The sequence below is a fragment of the Idiotropiscis lumnitzeri genome, chromosome 21 (genome assembly GCF_059441095.1).
Source record: "Idiotropiscis lumnitzeri isolate Australia: NSW breed Sydney's pygmy pipehorse chromosome 21, RoL_Ilum_1.0, whole genome shotgun sequence".
Taxonomy (NCBI): Eukaryota; Metazoa; Chordata; class Actinopteri; order Syngnathiformes; family Syngnathidae; genus Idiotropiscis; species Idiotropiscis lumnitzeri.
In genome coordinates, this window is record NC_142411.1 from 10,162,277 (window position 1) to 10,184,417 (window position 22,141).

The 22,141-nt window shown below is 38.7% G+C and overlaps 1 protein-coding gene across 8 annotated transcripts in view; it reads right to left on the reverse strand.

Moving 5' to 3' along the window:
* Positions 1-21,527, reverse strand: part of disp1 (dispatched homolog 1 (Drosophila)) — a 43,453-nt gene extending 21,926 nt beyond the window's left edge. Inside the window, exons 1-4 of one of the 8 annotated variants that reach the window (XM_088286281.1) lie at positions 21,078-21,369; positions 18,971-19,055; positions 11,734-11,828; positions 9,135-9,203 (exon numbers count right to left, since the gene is read on the reverse strand). The gene's annotated coding sequence lies outside the window, so the exon portion shown is untranslated. Of the gene's footprint in view, positions 1-9,134; positions 9,204-11,733; positions 15,908-18,970; positions 19,056-21,034; positions 21,370-21,509 lie in introns of those variants that run through there. The other 7 variants (XM_088286282.1, XM_088286280.1, XM_088286279.1 and 4 more) reach the window with 7 other exon arrangements.
* Between the last annotated feature and the right edge of the window lie 614 nt (positions 21,528-22,141).

Genomic DNA, 22,141 nt, shown 5'->3' on the forward strand with positions numbered 1-22,141 from the left:
GATCGATGCTTCAATTCCAAGTTCCATCAGCATGCGGAAATGCGTCTCACGAACTCCAAACTAACTCAAACCAACCACTTCTTTTCAATTATTCTATTCAAACAAACGTTAAAATAGTTCAGCACAATAACAACTTCGCCTTAATAAATTTGTATTCTAAGAATATGAAAATTAATACACAGAGGAGACATGACACCCCCAACTTTGGACATATTTAGAAAACCAATTATAATTCCTCATCAAATGGATACACCGATCAACCCTGTTCCTAGAAGGTCGCATTTGAATCAGGTGTGGGACAGTTGGACAACGTGATCATTTGAATCAGATTTGTTGCAGCAGGGGGAGATGGAAAATAGACAGCACAGCGGACCTCGAGGGACAGGATTGAAGACCACGAGGATAAAGCCTGAGTCCAGGTTGCATTTAGAACACTGAAAGTCAAGACCGACAAAGATATCAATGTTTATGTAACACTTTTCTCACTCTACTGCTTCACAAAGTTTTAAGTTAAGTTTTATTATTCATTTTCCAAGACCATTTTCAGCATTTCATTTTCAAACCACACGAGCACGTGATGTCCGAAAGTGAGATTTTAAAACCAGATACTGACTAGCATTGCTCTGCAGGAAAAAAAAAAGGTGATAAAACCTAAAAGATCACATCCGCGTGTCAAATTTCTCTGCAGGCCTCTGAGGGCGGGGGACTGGATGGAATTGGGAAGGACAATTTTTTCGTGTGGTTGAAAATGCTGGAGGAGGTATGAGATCACATCCTGCTGTCATAAACCTTTTGGATGTCTGACACACTCAAACATAGATGGAAATACAGGGGGGGAGTAGAGAGGGGGGGAATAAATGAGCGTCATTTGAGTATTAAGGATGAAAAGGTCATTAGGGTGACACAAAGGGCGTGGTGGGGAGGAGATCTTTGAAGATGTTTTTCCACCAGACCAAGAGCAACACTAGAAATAGTCACCAAGGTGTTGCCGCATTTTACAGCTGTAATACATAACAAGGCCAGTCCAGACTTTTCTCCTTGACTTGTTAGTCATTTCAAAAAGGTTGAGGATCTGCCCGTTATTGACCTCATCAAAGACAGATGATCTTATAGTACAAATTTACTTCACAGGATGTTGACTGCGTGCTTGTTTGCTCAGTTTTAGCTTGGGGAATAGTTTACATCACTATAGTGCATTGTTGCTCACCACAACAGGGAAGAACAAGAGCAGCTCTTTCATCAAACTGCATTTCCTTCTTTCCTACTTTTCTCTAGTAACTTTTTACTGGTACCTGGAGTACACTCACATGGCGCTTTATCGACACCAGGACTATGCCCAATGGTGCTTGCCAGAGGATATTTCATGCATCATACTCGTACTTACGTTCGCTTGAGTATTTTTGGTAAGAAGAGAAAATACTTTCTCCTGAAGCCAAGTTTTCAAAGTGACTCATTATCGTGAAATCTATATTTGACCTAAAGACAGACTCCAGCTCACAAGCAACCTGAGCAAGGACAAGCGGTATATAGAAAGTGGATAAATGGAAAAATGAAACAGCTATCTGTCTTCCTAAAATACCGACATTCCAGCCTACAATAGATCTAGTTGTATTGTGCGAAACAAACGTGGTTGTGTGCATTTGCAAAATGTACTGATGTAACTCATAGGTAAAGAGCATGCAGAAAAACAATCCTCCTTGTATGCACATCGCACTGCACAGAAGAAGTTGGCAGGATTCAAATTGTTCGTGAGTAATAAAACCAATGTCATCATTGCTGATCAATGCGGGTGAAGTCACCTGTCAAAGTTAAATCGAATCAAATTATGTATAATTCTCGTCTCTGCCTTTTGAGCCTGGGGTGCTGTTTCATGTGTTTAAACATCCATTCGAAAGCTAATTTGAGTATAAGACAATTACAACTACATGTTATTTTAGCAAACTACAAATTGAAAATAAAAGCAGGCATGTTGGTTGTCTATTCTGTTCAACTATGTTGAGGATGCCACCGTTTTTACGTTCAACGCAGAATACTGAGCACACTATTATGCGAGCGCATAGCCTTTGGCACATCAACGGTGTCTGAAACAAATATGACTTCATCATGTGTCATCTTGCAAGGGGACAAGTGGGCTGTTGAGGGGCCCGACAAGGTTTGGGCGGTTTGCACAGTTGGCTCCTCATAAATGCCGTGGCTAAATATACAAAGAATTACAACAATCTCAATCCACTCTTGTTACGCTAAAATTTCCTTTTGAGCCTTGTGATTTTAAAATGATAAAATGAAAAAGCTAATTAGAACACTCAGCTAAAACAGGCTTTGGAAGAGCAACCTAATGTAAGAAAGTAAGACAACTTTTTTTTCAAGCTCGTGACAGCCATGTGCAAGTTAGATTAGACAAGTAGTAAAGGTTGTAAACATGACACCAAATGAATTAGAATAAAACAAGTAAGGAGGTCAACAGAAAGGCTTGACGATATGCAGTAGCGGATTATGGAAAATAGTTCCACAGAGTTGGTGCAAAGAATGTAAATGCGCGTTCACTTTTTGATTTACTTTTTGTGCGTGGGGAACGGGAAAAAAAAACAACAAAATCTGTTGAGGTCGTGTTACGAAATGAGGACCGATGAGCTAAACGATGTAGCTGGGAAGGTTCATGTAGTGTTTCACAATTAATCAAGATCTTTTAGTTGAATGCATTTTACGGGAAGCCATTGAACAGATGCAAGAAAGGATGATGTGGAACCTCCTCAAAGGTCGTTGACCAACAGTGGCATTGGTGGAGACTGATGATGAGGTTATTTACCCTCAATTATTTCAGGAAATGTATTTTTCAGAAATGTGATCAAAGTGAACCTGTCACTTTAATTAGGACCAAAGTAGTTGCTTTAGGTTTCAAAAAAGATTCATATTAAACACAATTGAGAATAACATGTTGGTGAGGCCATCAAACAACTGTTAACATTGCCTAATGGGAAAACTTACTGTCTACTTAACAGAAGACGATTACATGTTATGTATGTATGTATATATATATAATATAAATATATATATAATATAAATATAAAAATATGTATATTATATAAATATATATATATATTTTTTTTAAATCATCACAGACTAATAGTAGAGATGGGCATTCCATCCCAGTGACGGAATTGTCCGTCTGTCTAGGGATGGAGGATGAGAATTTTTTTCCAAAAAGAACGGACTGAGCAAGGATGGAAGTGGATTTTCATTCATCCTTTTAGCCATCCCTAACTGTGTCAAGTATTCACGGGACCCCCATTTCACTGACAGAAATGCGGCCAGCCTGTCTTGCGTGCGCAAACACACTACCTCAGACTGAATGTAAAGTATTGCGATCATCAAGTCATAATAAAATTAAAGTTAAGTTAGCCTCGGCCATATCCCGTACATGCAAGAGAAACTTAGTTTTCAATCATCTAGTATGGATGTGCTTCTACATAAAAAAATAAAAAATATCTCAAATAAAAGTGTTGATGTGCATTTTAATATAATGGTTTTGTTCCATTTAATGCAATGGTTTGATTTTCTTTACTGCACGTAAAGGGCGGTGACTTCACTATGACTTACTTCGATTCAAATGCAGTCAGACTCTGAGACATAGCAACATGAGTGTGCATATAGTTGGTTCACAAATAAAAGTTATTGCCGCCTGGCGATGAGTGAAAGCACAATGTTCAAGGAGTAAAATGGTGCAAAGGACTTTGTTAGTCATATGTATATGTACATAAATATTTATCTATAGTGTAAAATGGCTGTAAAATAAGACGAGGGGGAAAAAAAATTCAGCAAATGATGGGGGGCCCAGTTATGGTCTGGCATTAATCTTGGGAGTCATTGAAAATGAGAGGGAAATTATTAGTGACAGGCTTAAGGAATTACATCATGCTTTGGGTCTTTGAGCCTCCCCTGAAAGGAATTATAATGGTAGGAGCAGCGGTGCACACCAGTGATATCTGCATTTGTGAGGTTGGTGCTGTTCCAGTTTTTGAAAAAATTGAAAAACTGGCAACATAGCGGAGCTGGAATTAAAACAGATACGTTTTCAGTGAATTGGTGACCAAAATGAAATCCCGCATTGGGTTGTAACCGCTGCAAATGTACATGGGGCCAGAATCCAAGAAGAGCTGTTATACAATGCAGCATTGTATGCAACTGGTAAAAAAAAAACAAATCACATCAGTTTGTGGTTTTTAAATCAAGGATTTGTTGGACATTTCAAGGGTACCTGTGCTTCGTAATTCCCACAGTGGAAATAAGGCCATTGTATTAAATAACTTCCAGGAAACTGATGGCAAGATTCACAAGCATCTGCCAAACAAGCTGTTTTCACCATTGTACAGCTTCATAAAGGAGAAAGAAAAACACATGTATGATAATAGTACTTTTCCGTTCGGGTTAAATTGCAGATAATCAGCAATAATAAAAGCATTGTATTGTAAATGGGCTAGGCAGCTATTGAATGGCTAACCATTTTGTGTCTCGTCACCAAAAAAAAAAAAAATCTCTCCATTTGGCTCCATATCCTCTGAATGTTGGTTTACATATTAGAATGCATGAGGTGACAGATGTGTTTAGTTACTGATTTACTGATAATCGCCGGTGTCATCTTTACTACAACAGCTTGCCAAATCCACATTCATCTTGGCTTATTCGCTTTTTAGCTGTATCACAAGCTTTTTCCTTTCATGGATTCCTGGTCCAAATAATTGTCTTGATGCGCCCAATTCCTCATATTCAAATTTTCCGAAAATCCCAAATTTTAGGGGGACATAGTTTAGATGCTTCATCTGAAACATATAATAAGACATCTTTGGGCCCAGCTTTGCATGTGCTGTGGTCAGTCTCTTTCCCCTCTAAGATGGCCATTGTTGTGGGGGCTGATAAATATTTACTCTTCCCAGCTTGGCAGGGAAATGAGTGTGAGGGGGGAAAAAGGGACCTATTGTGACAAAAGGGGTCAGAGACGCTGACGAGCCAGCAGGGTCTTTCCTTCCCCACCGGCATTGAAAAGTCCAATACACAACCAGCTCAATACAGGGATATACAGTATAACCCAATGGCAGTAACGGCTTAAATTGGGGAAAAAAGGGATGGAGTGTGGTGAGAGAGCGTAATGAAAACATAGACCAGAAAACATCAAAAAGAAAAGGCTGGGGGTGAGCAAACCTTAGTGAAAGGAGAAAAGAGATGGGTCCATTTTGAGAGTTGTTTGTATGGCAGACCACCAGCGGAAATCATTAGACAAAAGCTCAAATGGACTCACAAAACTAGACAATACAGCCTAAAATAAAAAAAAAAAAAGGCAAGACAATGAGATCATTCCTCATGCCAGCAGATAAACCACACCATAAGCTCAATATACAGTTTCTAAAGAGCATCATAAAGACAGTAGTAGTCACACGAGCAGATTTGAACCAAACTAACTGAAACAGCTATCTAGCTAAAAAAAAAAAAAAAAGAGCCACCAATGTCAAGATGAGCACGGATATTTGGAATTAGAATTAGAAATCCCTTTATTCTCATTGTACTCAAGTGTGCAACGAGATTAGAGGGCTCCCCTCTCCAGTGCAATACAACAATAATACAGACAAATATATAAATTAGATAAATAAATAAGAGAGTGCAATGGAATTTAGTACTGAATAGGGTATATAAAAACACATCACGATGCTGTTCTGCAAGGTAAAGTGGTCTCGTGTGTGTGTGTGAGAGTTTAGAATAGAGATGGCTCTCGGGAAGAAACTGTTTCTCAGTCTATTTGTCCTCGATTTGATGCATCTGTAGCGCTTTCCAGAGGGCATCAGGTCGAACAGGTGGGAGTTTGGGTGGGTATTGTCTTTGACGATGTTGAGAGCCCTGCTGAGGCACCGGGCGGTGTAGATGTCCGACAGTGAGGGGAGAGGGCAGCCAATAATCCTTTGCGCTGTTTTGACTGTCCTCTGGAGCCTCACTCTGTCCGCCTCAGTGCAGCCGCTGTACCAGGTGGAGACACATTAGAAGAAGATCCTACCTATTCCTATTTCCTTTTTCCCCCTGACGCTCGTCACCTCCTCATCGTCCTGAAAATGAAAAAGGGCTTCCTTTTGCAACATCAAAGATGCAGCTCGTCAAGGTACAAGCTACTAAACCAGCAGCAATAGTTTCAGTGTTTACTTCCTGGTAGTAGACTATGCCAGCACAAGTTATAGCTCGATTATCGGCCCGGGCCGAAGCTGTCTTGTCTTGAGGCTAAATTTAGTCGCGCCCCCATTGTCACATTGCAGGGGTGATTTGCTACTTGAGCAACATGGCTCTGAAGATAAGCAAAGTTGATGATAATGCTGATGAGAAAATTGGGGATAAAAGTAAGAAGTGAGTGAGTACCAGTGTATGTGTGAAAGCCACATGTCATGAAAAGATAAACTCAACTATATTTATAGAGCACTTTAAAACACCACCGCTCCATACAAGGTGCAAAAATTGATGACAAAGAACTGCAAGTGAAAGAAAAATTTTGCACAAAAAAACGTCACATTTTCTGCTTTTCTGTTGAGAGAACACCCACAAAAACCAGTGGAAACGAGACAAAGCCATGTTGATGAGATGTTTTTTTCTACCTAGTCTACCGGCATTGAGGATGCACTTCTCAGTTTTTGAATTTTAAAACGATGCGTGATAAAAGATAAAAATCTTAGGTATAGTGGATTTATAGACAACTATTTGCCAAAGGCATTTAAATTAAGTCAAGTTTTGAACTTTTGAATTTTAAAAAAACATTATGGCGCTAATTCCTACAAATTAATATCGGCTTCTAATATTGGTTATCAGCTTCCGTGACAAATAATAATCGGTATTGGTATTGGCTCTGAAAAAAGCATACAGGTCTATTGCTAGTCAGCACTTCCTAATATGGGCACGTTGGCACCAGGGCGGAGTTGTCTTGGTGAGCTACCTTAGTCCCAGTGGACTTGAATGAATATTTTAAAAAAGCCTTTAACTGCATCTTTATCTTGTATCATGAAGTAATGTTTAAAACCTCCCCAACTATCACATCAAGAAACAGCACATCATCAACAGATAAACTTAAAAGAAGACTTGATCATAAAGCCATCGCAGCTGAAAGGATTAATGAAGCAAACACGTGATTGTCAACATTGCCAGAGGCATTTTCTGACAGACACAGTTGTTTAAACATCCCAAACCATTCATTTAAGCAAATAAAGCCAAGTGGAGAACCTGAGGCCTTAAAAGACGATCCTATAGTCATTTACAGGTCCGCATGATCAAAGTTAAAAAGGTAGTGTTTTGTGTGATGATATGGCAGCCGGCCGGGCTCACCGCAGTTGTACAGTCAGCCTCATAGTGATCAAGGGTTCCCACGCATGAGACAGTCAACACAGCTGCTTAACAGAAAGCTGGCGGGATCAGTCACTGGATAATACAGACTGTTTGAGTCAACAAGCTTAAAGACAAACAGATTCATAAAAGTTTGTACGGTAGTTGTCGACCACGTTTATTACTAGCTTTAGAATGATCTATCAATCATAACTTTGTCTGGGACCTCCTAATCCTAAAATGAGAAATCAAGGAATCCAGTATTAAGCAGTGTCACTTCTATTAACCGGTGGGGACCAGGTGAGCATACTGACAAAGCAAAGTGTTCTTTGCCGTACTAATAAACTGAACATATGCCGATCACATACTTTTCCACGGAAGCTAATCATGAGCTAGTTCCTACTGTCATCAGGCCAAGAAAATATGTCAATGTTTAAAGACAGTCACACCACTCTTTGTCGCTCCAGTTTCAAACTTAATTAGCGCATATGTGTGCAAATTATGCCTGAAAAAAACCCAGGAAATCTCTCATACATGCACAGTTTTCTGTCATAAAGATTACAAGAAAGGAATTGCAAAGGAATCAGAAGGGAGTACAGACTGGTGCATAATTTAAACAAGAGAGATTTTGCTGTTGAGGGTCAGAACAACGAGTCATTGACATAGATTTAGTGAGAGCGAGAGAAAAATGCGGTTTGTATGAGAGGCAGAAGTCAAGTGGCTGTTTATTCTGCCTTTAGATGTATGCCTCAATAAAGAGTCAAAGGTAAAATTTGAATTCTTCGAGAATTAGAATCCATAAAAATTGTTCCGTGAGGGCACTGTATTGTATTGCTCAGTGACCCACAGCTGTATCAAAGTGAAAACCAAACATCCTCAACTTTTCCTCAGGTCTTGTCTGGACAGGACAGGGTAAAAGGTTTTTGTTTGAATGGATTGATTGAATCTTATATCAAGAGTGTTTTAATCCACTGGTTTATATATACAGACTATTATTTTGCAAAGTCTGGCTTGTGGAAAATCCAGGTGCTGTTTTGTCACTTCAAACACGCAAAGTTTTTTGTTCGTTTTTTTTTTACAAAAATGGCTTCCTCTGTGGTGTCCTCACAAGACATCCTAACATCAGCAAGTGTAAAAATGGGAGCAAATTAAATACTCAGGCAAATGTAAAAGCCGATGTACTAAGTAACAAGACTTCATCTGCTAAAGCATTGAAAACGTCAATTCAGCAGTGGAATTTTGGACTCTTGAACATGACCAATTTCGGCACTTGAGTGGCCTAATTTCTCAACGGTATAGAATAGAAATCCCTTTATTGTCATTGTACTCAAGTGTGCAACGAGATTAGATATGCCTTAATAAAACCCAAAAAAAATCTGGGGTTGCACAGGTGCGGAGGTTCACTTGGTTCAACGCCAACACAAATTACGCCCATCGTGGCCTGAACCAATCGGAGACAGTGAAAGGTGCGGATTGGCCGTGCACTGTTTATCTTGGGAGAGGTTTACATCCCAAAAGAATGATACCATCTCCGGTACTGGGCACGCCTCCAACTCGGCGCATAAATAATTGTTGTTTTCCACACTAACCCATATTGGTCCCTCCTAACCAAGCCTCGTTGCCTGAACTGATGAAGCCTGAGAAGCGAAACGTCAACAAGACCAACAGAGCAGTCGAGTTGCAATCGATTCAATCGATTCATTCAAGATATGACCTGAATGAATGAGAATATAAACGAAGGAAACCATAACATGATTTATGGTATACAAGCTGAGAGTTTAAAGACTTACCTGTGGGATGATATGGGACCATACTTTGCATCTATTCATGTGTTAAGAAGTCCAGACTCCTGACAGAAACTGAAGAATAGTGAAAAAAAAAAAACAATTTGTAGCAGTCTCAAAATTGAAACAAAACTTTGCATAAAGACAATGTGAAACACAAATATGCCTTTAAGTGCCTTAGTAGGTGGAAAGGTGCTATAAAAGTGAAAGATCATTTACCATTTCTTGTTATTTTTGTTGTTAGTTAGTAGTTACCAAGGGATTCATCAAGGAAACAGATTGTTCCTTCAATATGTTCTCAGACCCAGTCATACCAAATAAAAAAAACTCTAGTGCAAGCAAAAGTATCACCTATCATCAAAGCCAATTTTGCCTGAACTCGATTACTCGGTTAAATCAAACTACTAAAATCTATTCTTCATTTGTTGCTCCAAAGCAGCCCCAGCTCAGTGGCATGACACCAATTAATATATGTGAGAAACCAACATTGCAAGCAAGTTTTTTCAGACAGACCGACATTATGAATTTTTAACACAAATGGACAAAAAGGACACATGGAAATTACATGTGCGAACAAAGTCATAGCAGCCAGAAAAAAAAACTAAAATAAAAAGCAAGCACCACACTACTAAGCACCAAGCAGAGGCCACACCAGATGCCCCAGTGAGTTATTACATCAGGGGAGGAATATTGCACAACCCAACATGTTTTTAAGACTTTCAATAGCTCTTTTATCTTCAATACAAGGAAGATGAGTGGGGTTTAATGCTGATGCTTGATGTGAAGAGATGACAGGATTTGACACGACAGAATAGCATAACAAGACTTGAACAGTACACAAGGCTGAACAATCCTAATTTGCAATTTTGCATCAGTTAAAGGTGCAACAATTCATCAATGAATGGACGGCTATTATTTAAGCGATTGTCGAGGCATTGCTTAATTTCATGTCCCATTTTTTCGATTTCAGCCTATCAACAGGAAACATTTTGTGCTTTGTGTAGTCCTCCAGGAAAGCAGACTGATTATCAACGTATTAAATCAAATTAAGATATTTACAATCATGCTTTATTTTGGAAAACAATTTTGAACATTTGTGTCCATTCTCAGAATCATCAACAATTTATGGAAAACAAAATCATTTAATGTGATGATAATCATTATTTGCAGCCGTAGTAATGGATAACCTGAAATGCATGTACTGTAGTTCAACCTAAAGCCCTGGAATGTATAACATACTAGTAGCCCTTTGTATAAATCCAGGAAGTAGCTCCCAGTTTCAAATAGGTTAGTCAGTATAAAAATCAATCAAATAATCGAATCGGCATCAAATTGCTTAACTTCAAAACCACCCCCCTTGCATTTTGTCACCAAGGGTGCACCCACATTGGGACGGCACCCCTGCGCTTCCATGTCACCCTCGTCTGAAACTTGCACTGACCTCATTCAGCCAGTAATAGTGTACATCATATTACTTCAATTTTCATGATTCAGTGGATTGTTTTAGTCATTTGGAAATCATTTCTCTGTCAACTTCATATAAATGGGGCCAATTTTCAGAGGGTTTTGGCTATAAATGTGTTATTACCAAACCACCATTTTCACTTTGTACTCTTGCTTACCCTCTTAAAGGCGCAATATAGTTTGGGAATCCCTAATGGAGCCGGCAATATTCTGAGCTGGATTCAATTATAATTCAAAATGCTTTGAATACATATATAAATAAATATATAAATACATAATATTCATTCCTGAAATAAAAAAATAGCTTTTTTAATAAAAAAATTCAGACATGGTTTGTTCTTATTAATAACAAAAATACATACAAAACTCCTTCACAGAACCCCCTCAAAAACATAAAACCTTTAAAACCATTGTGGAGAGCCAGGGTTTAATTTGTTGGATCGACTTAGTTTCAGTGAAAGGAATGATCACAAACTGCATTCAATAGTTTAACAATACAAGGCTTCAGTGAAAATGAGACTACTTGACAAATTCCTCCCTTTCCGCAATTCGCATTGAGCTTCTGAAGACACAAACAATTTGTTGATTCAGTGGTGGAATTCTGTCCCTTAAGCCGTTATTTGCTCAAGCAGTAATGACACAAGGAGAGGAATTTGAGAAATGTCTGAGGATAGCAGACTCATTTCCTTCAGACAGACAAGATGGCAATGAAGTCTCCTGAAGCTCCAATTACAGGTCAACAAACTGCAGTGTAGTGCAAGCAAAAATTACAACACTTGTAAAAATAGAGGTTACTGATTTTGCCTGAGATGCCAAAATAATATGATAAAACCGCCAATAATTTCCATCATTATCATCAGTACTAATCAATCTCAAACAGTTAAAACACAAAGGGAAATAAAATCGTCTTCTGTACAAAACAAGGAAATATAAGAAGGTGACATAAGAAAAGTCTGCCATCAGGACTTCAAAGGCCTTTTGTCAGATTAAGTGCCAACAGAAGTGCAGTATCTGATAACGCAGGGGAAAAAAATGAGCTAGCAGTACCACTTAAATGAAAAGCCTCTATCGATGTGATTCCCTGAAACTTGAGCAGCCCTGAAAAACGAAAGCAGCATTATATCAAATTCGATACACTTACTCCAGCGATCGGCGTCAAATTGTATACCTTCGTAGCCACCTCATGACCCGGCCTTTCGGGACCAAAAATGCGCTCACATAGCGTCCTCCCATGTACTCGGTCGGCCACAAGAGAAAAAAGAGGGGAAAAAAAAAAAAAAAAAACGGCGGTTAGTGATCTTTACAGGCCAAGGATGCATGGAACAAGTATCTACCTGCTCTGCTTTCTGCTTCCCTAATTTCAGCTGTTTGATTTCTTTCCAGACATGAGGTCTGCTTCTGAATGTCAAATCTCCAAAAGAATAGCACAATATTTAAAAGCAACTTGATAGCTGAATCAAGATTTCCTTTTATGGAAGTGTTAAAGCACGGATAGAGGCCGAGAGCTAAAGAAAATGGACAGAGATACTTTAAATTTAAGATCCACGGGACTGTAGTCAACCTCCCTGGATGTGACAGCAGGAAGAAAATTTATTTAAAATTGAACAGCCTGATAATACGTACAACAGATTAGCCCAGAACAACCTCCAAGGTCAAGATACATCAGTGTCAGATCCCACCATCCCTCATTTAAGCCAAGTGGATGACCAAGGAGGACACCACTGTTGAAAAAAAATCATAAAAGAAGCGACACTGGAATTTGCCAAACTTCTGGGAGAATGTCAGAGGACACAAAATTGGAATCTTTTGGCAAAGGCACATCAGCTCTATCTCCACCGACACAAAAACGAAGCATCTCCAAAAAAAGAACACTATCCCTACTGTGCAACATGAAGGAGCCTCTATTACTATACGTTCTGGGGCTGCTTTGCTACATCTGGCACAGAATCTGTGAATGATGAATCTGTGCATGGTACAATGAAAACTCAAGACTATCAAGGTATTGTAGAGAAATGTTCTGCTCATTCTCAGAAGGCTCAGTCTCAGTCGGAGGTCATTGGTCTTGCAAAATATTAAATCACCCAAAACGCACAGCGAAAAACACTCAAGAATGGCCAAGACAAAAATATTGGACTATTCTGAAGTGGCCTTTTATGAGCCCTGATCTAAATCCTATTTAGCATCCGTGGAAGGAGTTGAAAGATGCCATAGGGAAAGAGCAACCGTCAAACCTGAGACAACTGGAGCAGTTTGCGCACAAAGAGTGGGCCAAAATTTCTGCTGAGTTACAGAAATGGTTTGATTGAAATGATTGACTCAAAAGATTGTGCAACAAAATATTAAGTGTACTATCATTTTTGTCCTGGTCTGTTAGCATAAGTTAGGTTTTTAAAATAATCCTGCTGGACCACAATTTAAAGCAATGCCCGATTACCTTCGGTAAATTTTCATTACATTTTTATTTATTATTTTTGTCAGTTATTTTTGTGAACAATGCAGGTTTTTCATTCATTAGAAGAACAAGTTTGTATTTCATAGCTGTAAATCAACATTTTGTATGCATGTTGTATCTATATCGTGACAAAAAAAAAATCCAATGCCACGTCTGGGGCTCCTATTTTCTGATGCCTTTTTTCTTTTCAATAAAACACGGTCATCGGTGGAAGTTCATTCAGACTCATAGGTCGGAACGTAGCATTTTAAAAGCCGAGAACAGTAGGAATGGAATAGCCCTTTTCTCATATATAATGAAAAATGTGCAGCAGAGCAAAACAAGACGAGTACAACGGTGACCTTGCGGCTATTCTTGTGTGCCTGAGTTCAGTCACTATTTGTGTTCCCAAGAGAGTGGAGACAAAGCACTTCCAGGTTACCTCCAGCTCTTCCTTCTCATTACCAAAGGTCATCAAGCTATACACAATAACGACCTCTCATGCCAAAGGTCACTTGAGGAAGAGAAAGACGCGTGAGGGGTGGGGTGCGTGATTTTTTTTTTTTTGTCTGACTTCTAACTTTCACTAATTCTAAATCAGAAATGCAGACTGTTGCATTTCAGATTCATCTTAGCCAAACTTTAAGCCCAAAACTTCTGATGTAAGTTTGACCGTTGCTCATCTTGTAACCAATTTGGGTGTTTGGTATTAGTCACCGCCAGGGTGAATTCCTGCCGATGGTACTGCTCTTAGATCACAGCAAGCTCATTAGCGCTTGCCTGCTGTTGCACTCACTCAAACCAGACACGATTGGGTCAAAATGAAAAGTTGACCAATACATTTCCTTGGATAGGTATTCAATCCAGCAACCAGCTTTTATACGTGATATTAAATGAGACCATTAAGTGACAACATCAAGGAGTCATTATAAAGCCAAACACAAATCTACACACCACTGACTTCTTCCTCATTCCATCCATTCTGACCCTTTCTTTTCCATGTTGTCATGTGAAAATTCTAACTTACCGGACAAGTTGCAAACTTGAACATAATGAGGAGCATGCTGAAATGTGATTGAATGCGTCAGCAGGTCGTAAAGCGTCCCTTTATGATCAGAGTTATTTGGGGAGCTTTACAAGAAGGGCTTTCCAGACCGGGTCGTAACTGTCTGTTCACACATGTAAACGGGTTCTTTGAGAAACTGGAATTCTGACCTTAACCCAAAAATTGACGACATGAAAACGTAGTCACTATCTCAGCTCTGAACATGTGTCCATACCATCGAAGCTTGTTCTCTCAAACTTTTTCTCCAAAGCGTCTAACCTTCACTGGATCGTTCATTTTTGTAACAACTGCAGCATGGTGCCGGCTAAGAGTTTTCCTTCTGTGAATACTTATCTTATTTAGCTACAGTGGCAAGGGCAAAAATAAATACAAACCCGAAGTGGATGTTTTTGTGACCCTATTGTAACCGAAACATCATTTTGCAGAGTATTTTAGGAAGATTTTATTGGGGACCTTGACATGTCTATACACTCCCCCGTAAAAGTATTGGAACAATGTGGCCAGTTCTTTCACTGTGGAATGAAAGAACTTTGGAATCAAAAGATAAATTAGACCAGATCAACATGTCAGCTTTAATCTTCGGCTACTTACATTTGGATCAGGTACAGAACTCAAGAAGAGCTATTTCTGCATAAACCCACCATTGTTTTTACTCTTACAAATTTGACTGCCTTGCTGTGTTGTGAAAGGCTTGAATAAAACATTCACATAATTTTAGTCCATACAAAAAGTATGAGAGGGGAAGAAAGGAAAAGATTAAGCGAAGCTCAATTGTACTTTAAGTCCAGGCCTGCTATGTACATCTTGCCCCTGCCAAATGCAATTATGCAGTGCAGACCACAGAAACCATATAATGGGAATTGTGGATCTGCCAACACCACAGCGAATGCAATTAGTAAATAGACTTGAAGGCACAAAGCAGGAAGCTATGCAACTGCCAAGCAAGGACACAAGCCATGATCAGAGTTCCAATGAGCAATTCTGAGGGTTGCTGTGCCCATACAGCGGCTGTACAGCCAAACTAAAAGGAACATTACTGATTGACTGTAATCAGTGAACTTTGAAGTAAAGTTCTGCTTATGGGAACCTATTAAATCATTCAAGAGCAAGCCGGGGCAAACTACGGCCCGAGGGGTTACATGCGGCCCGTTAAATGTTTTAATCCGGCCCACAGAATTTAAAAAAAAATTAAATGAATAAACCTTGTTAATGTTTTATTTTCTAAATACTGTGGTGTGTCAGACAGATATTTTTGTTGGAATGCTTTTGTTCATTTTTATTTAAAATCAAATGTATTGTTTTTCTCCGATGAGGTGAGGTTACCAAAACACTCCATCCGGCCCCTCTGTCAAATTTTAGAACTCATTTTGGCCCGCCAATCAAAAAGTTTGCCCACCCCTTTTCTAGAGCCAACTATTAAGAATGCATCCCAAATATAATATATAAGCCAAATGTTGCGAGCAAATGTCAACCAGATAAGCGTGTTTGCATTTAATGTACATGTATGTATAATATACTAAATGTATTGTGTGTGTTTGAACACAGAAAACGTAAATCCTACGACTAAGTGTGACGGCTGGCACGGTCAAGTGCATTTTAGAAATTACTAAGCAGTGTGGCGCAATTAGTTGTTAAATATTGAGGGATTTGGCTCTGTCTTAACCATCAGCTTAGGGGGGCTTAAAAGTGCACAAAGTGAGACTATTCTGCCACGGGTATGATTGTGGAATGCTTTATCTTTTTTTTTTTGTGATTCATTCATTAGGGAAGCAGAAAATAAAAAAGGTAAGATAATAAGGAAATACAGGCACGCTTGAATGCACACTGCTGTCTCACATCTCTTCATACACAAACAGTTGGAAGTGTCGCTTTTCGAGGCAATTTTTTTTAGATAAACTTTTGGTTGCCTAGCGAACACATCACACGCACGAGGGCCGCTTGATGAGCCGGACTAAAATCCACTTACATCCTTGCTGAATCCAACGCTTTTTTTTTTTTTAATTTGTCAAAGAATTTTTTTTTCATGAATTCCATTTTATATTTGAAGGGCTATGGTAAATGCTAACGTTACAAAGCTTAGGTCTCTCATCAGTGTGGCCTTGTTTCTAGGAGGTGTTACGATTGGTTGAGTTCACCCACGTTGGCTTTGTGCTCCTCATGACAGAAACCACGCCTAATAAAACTCTCTTTTTTGGTCGCCACACTTAAGATGAGAGAAATCGCTAGTGTCTGGTATTTCGGAAAATGGTTCCATGGCTACTCCTGCTTTCGGTGATTCACCCTCGAGAGCAGACATCAATCAAGCCTTGCCGTATCACCACGGGAACCGCAGCTGCCACTGCTTGTATATTCGATATACCACAAAAGAACAGGCGTTGTGTGGTAGTGCCACCACCCTGCTGTCAATAAACTTGTCAGACTGTATCATTATAAACTATGGCTGACTTTTAAATGTATGAAGGATGGAGCGAGCTTTCCTGAGGAACTGAAAGAGGCACAGTGGAAAAAAAGCAAATTAATGCGCTTCAGGTGGACCCATGACAGATCAGAATCATTGGAATGTCTTTGAAAACTGACCTTTTACATCCCCACTGTCTCTTCTGGCGATTTATTCATGTTGAGTTTGTTCAAATATCAACCACAGACATTTCGGTTTTAATGTTTTTGTCAGGGATGGATCTTATTCCAAACTATGAGTTTGCCTTTGAACTAAATAATCCTTACGTTACACAATGTCTCTCTTTTTGGACATGGCAGCGGTTAGCCCTTACAGTACGGATTTAACTGAATATGAACATTAAAATTAGAGATAGAACAATATGCTTTATTCAGGGCCGATACCGATACCGATTATTAGTAGTCATGGAGGCCGATAAACGATATTTTGAAGCCGATATTCATTTGTTGAAAAGAAGGGGTAAAATGGTATAAAAATTTGGAAACTAAAAACTCCAAAACTTGACATAGTTTGAATGCCTTAAAGCACATGTTTATTAAGCAACTTCAGTGATTTACATCATGTTAAGGCTTTTGTTTTAAACCTTAGAAAATAGACAACTTAGTTTTAAAAGCTCCCCGGCTCAGCTGAATGTCTTATAGTTCAATGAAAACAAACATTCTCTTTAGGAAGTTTCCTATGGTAAATAGTTTTCTATTTATTGTGAGTTGTAGTAGACTGATATTTATAAAAATTTCATCAACATATGAAGATAAAGTTGTCCTTTAATAGTCCCACAATGGGGAAATTTGCAAAATATGGCAAACTGTAATGCCTGATGCCTCTTGCGTGTGACTCGAGGTAAAAAAAAAAAGCAAACAGGCAGCTTACTGCTTGGTCGCAAACCACTGCACAAGGAACCAATCAGATGGTGCTGTGGGCGGGCTGATCTGCTTCTGCAGGCAGGGCCACCAGCACAGCGGAGAAAGAGAGTAAAAAAAACTAAACCAGTTTATAATTTATCGGCCTTGAAAAAAAGGTAGATGCCAAAAATCGGCAAAATGCCAAATCTATCACTAATTAAAATAAGTAGTTCTACTACTCCATCAAAGCCTGGTCTTATAACAGCCTGATTAAAAGAGTGTGTTGTAACCCTTTATAGGGTACACGTTAGCCCTTCCAACGCCTTGACTTGCCTCACCTCATCAGCTGTGATTTACGCTTGCGAGGGCGAACGAGAGTGTAAGTGAGCAGGTTGATTCACTAGATCTTTCCTTGCTTGTTTAGCTCTTCAGATAAATCCCCAAAGACATGGCCTGTTCCCCCCGCAGAGCGCAGCCTCATTAGGATGTGTTGTACAAACACAGGAATGTTGACTGGCTGAGGGTCCAATAAGGGCCTTTCCTCCCAGCGACACATGTTTCTTGCTGTGGACTGACCCTGGAGTTCTGCACCTTGTCAAATTGCATTTGGCTCATTTGCGGCCAAACTTAAACGTTCTGCACTCCTGAACCAAACTAAATGTACCCTAACTGAGGGGTAACAAAATGCGCCGCCTGTATTACCAAATCAGTTTTAGACACTATTATGATGGACATGCACTTAGAAAAAAATTCTTTAGAGGTTAGTCAAGGCTATTAAGCGAAACTAAAATATTGAAATCAGAGTCCTGGATAGACTTCATAACTGCTGAAAATAAAATGTTTATCTCAGACATATCCCATGCCATATCCCTAATAGCATCGGGAGAATAAAGATCAGATTCAATATTTTCTTCTTAGTGGCTGAAGCCAACCAACCTGTCAGCACCAAAACAGTCATACAGTGTAAAAGTTTCAAATATCAACATTGTGAGACGGAAATTAGGTACGCTGGTGCCACGGGGCCCGCGCTTCTGTTTTTTTTACATCAACATCAAAGAATTGCAGCACGATGCAGTTTGAATTATAGACAGCAGCTGGGAGGATCGGTTTAGCCTTTGCACAATTATGAACAGGATAAGGCAAAAGTACTGCTAATGGCGCATAGAAAAAAATACAACAATAACAGCAGTGGAAGTCACATCTCTAAAATAAGATTAAGTCCAACAATTTACTGCACTGTGCATTTTTTTTGTCTTCTGTATAGATACTGTAGCAGTAATAGGCGTTTTCCCCAATGTAAAATAAAATAGAATTGAAATTATAATGGTAAAAAGGACACTTTTGATTTTTTAATCATTGCTCAATGTTGATCACCAGACAGAAAATGCTACTAACTACAGTGGACAAAAAAAACTGCAAGGAGTGACACTATTTGGTTACAACACTGCCCCCAAGTGGTGGTCTTGTCAAATACTGTTAGCGTCTCACCAAATGCATCCCTTTAAAAAAAAATCATCACATTTACACACAGTCGTGTACGTGTGACACTCTTTAAGGGACAAATATTTTGGAAATACTTACAGCGAGCAGTCAGGATGAACTTTCGTCTCGGTCTCCTTTCTTTCTTGACTGTAACACAAATGGAGACTGTAGTAGGTTCCAAAAGCTGCAATAAAAAGAAAAAAAACTGTTAAATAAATGAACGGTTTGTTACCTTACATACTATAGAGAGGAGCTAACTTTTTTTCTTCAGGAATTATTTATACTACCATAACTTTAAACGGGAAAAAACTACATTCAGAGTTGGAATTCAATTTCACTAAATTTAAATAATTACAAGTCATTAACAGTGTATCAATAAAGTGACTGTCATATTTAATTTGAGGAATTTTGAATATAAACTAACAAGCAAGTCAACACTAATGCAGTGTTTTCAAAGCTCAACATTATCCCCAAGTCCATTCACACTGAGCTTTGCATTTTCCAATTACGTTTCTTAATAGTTATTAGAGGTTCAGAAGGTGCTGGTCATGTTCATATGATGTTGAGAATAATACGAAGAAGATTAGTGTGCTAATGGTTGTGAGAAAAACAATTTAACAACACAACATGGATTTGAGTGGTCAATCAAGCCACCAGCCGTTCGATAAGACAAAAAAAAAAAACTACTGTGATTTTTCCCTCACAATGTTGGTTAACACTTAACAAGGTTGTAATCTTGGTGAAGGATTTCCTGTGATAAGTTTGCAAGTTCTCCACGTGCTTGCGTGGGTGCTCCAGCTTCTTTCTACATTCCAAAGACATGCCGGTAAAGGTCAGTGAAAACGCTAAATTATCCAGTCTGGGGCCTTGCCTGCCTCCATTTATGTAATATAACGAAGTACAAAAACTATCTTTACATTTTACTAGGTCTGTCAGTCGATTAAAATGTTTTGATTATAATTACTAAACAGTTTCTCACCATTTCAGTTTTCTTTTTTTAATGTATTTATTTATTTTTAACTTGGCTAAAATGATGCCTAGTGATGCACTGTTGCTCGGGCTCGAGTTGCCTCAAAATGATAAAATTAAAGGCAATTATCTCTTACCTTTATCCATTTATAAAACACATAAAAGAAAACAAAAACAAAATAAATAAATAAAATACCGGTACCATTTAATACTTGTGGGTGTGCACACAGTTATTAGGAAACATGTACTAATGTGTACATTGCAATGCAGTGTAAAGAACAATGCTGTTTATAGCCATGCTAGAATATTTAAACACACCTGAGATAGGTGTCAGTAATTTAAATTAGAGTACTCCTGGGAAAAACAGCTTGGATGTGACTAATGAGAACATAAATGTGTCCGTTTTTTATATTTTATTGTAAGGAAGTGATAATAAAATCAATCGCAATTTTAACGATTCACTTATTTAAAAATACTTTTTCTTTTATTTAAAGCTTCGAAGGAGGATGGAACACTGCCAGGATTTACATAAACAGTTAAATTGAAAGACGTGGTGGAAATTCATACATAGTTACCATTATCAATGTGCAACAAGAGCATGGCCTCTATTATGAATAAAATGACAATTTCTCAATGGAAGTGAATGCCAAGTACACAAAACACGTATGAAATGCTATGGGACGATATAACTCTGGTAAAAAAAATGCAGCACCTCATATTTATTACTGCAGTTGTAGAATATATACAAGCAATCCTAATATCTTATTTAACGTTCTGGCAACTTATTAAAGAATGTATCAGCCACACAATCGCAGATGTTGACAAAATCAAAAAAAATAAATAAATAAATAAACAACAAATGCCAAAAACAAACTTCTGCAAATGCAACATTTCTTTGACAATACTGTCGTCTATCCAGACATGACAGTGGGTGCACAGATGAGGTCCCGATTTCAATCTTTGGCCTTGCATTTAAATCACAGTAGGTTCCAATGCTGCGGCTTAAACGCTGGTTCTTCGTGCAAACCGCGACCACTTCATTCGTCATTAATTGTTCCGAAACAGTCACAAAATGTTTCGGTCATTGTGCTAGCTAATGTGTAACGTTAGCTCAGTAGAGCGGACATCTCTGAGCAAACAGCTGGCGGAACAATCGGGTATGTGTACTTTCACAGCCAATGGGGTCTAACTTACACTCTTCAAGTCAAATCACGCTGAGATCATGAGGGAACTCTACCTCGTCTTCCAGAAAAGTTGTTGCCGGATGGAAGCACTGAGATACTGGATTTTAGTGATGGGACGAGTGTGTCAGCGCTGTGTCGCGTGCACAAGCGAGAAACACTGTATTGGTGCGTGTATCGCTTTAAGAAAACAAAAATCATGTGAACAATACAGGAAGTGGGTCTTTTCATTTGCGTCGACAGAGGCTCAATCCCAATATCCGCGCTATAACCTAAATTATCAATGAAGTGCAAATTTAGTTCAAGAATATGTCGTGTTCGAGGACGCAATTTACAAAATTGCGAAAATTAAAGACTACCGAGGTGTTACGTCATCGATATGCGCCATAATCGTAGAATCGAGTGTAGTTTTTGCAATTTCGCTGGTTACTATCATATTAATTATTACGTGATAGTATTGGAAAAATAACCAGAAAACATACACATACCTTTATGAACGTGAACTTGATTATTTATGCACACCATCTTCATCTGTTCCCTACAAACGGGTGTTTTCCAAGGCGGGGAAATACTGTAGTTCCTCATTACAAATGCATGAATGAATAATTCTTTAATTTGTTATTTGATCTGATTGGACACTTAGGTTAACACAACCGCAAAATATTATCTTTGAATATTATTACAGGCAAATTTGCTATATTTTGCATGCCAACTCATTTGAGCATTTGCACTCTCATAAACAACTTCACTGAGCAAACAAATGGAGCAAAATAATTTATAAAAAGACGAGATAACATTTTAAGCAAAACTCTAACAACTGACTATGGATTTAATATTTGAAAGGCTAATGTTGGGTTTGCATCATGTGCGTTTTTTCCATTTGATTTTCGTTTCGTTTACCTGCAATGATTTTAGATCTACAGCAGAGGGAACTATTGAGTGTCCGACGCAGTGTGGACATCCTTTGTTTCACCTATCAATCCACACCTTGAAATACCATAAACTTCCAAGCTGCGGATAATTTTTTTGCACCATAGAAAATGCCCCTTTAAACGCACTCCCTGCCATATTGAATGAGGCAAAGGGCCTCATTCGTTTATTATTTTGTAACATTCAAATC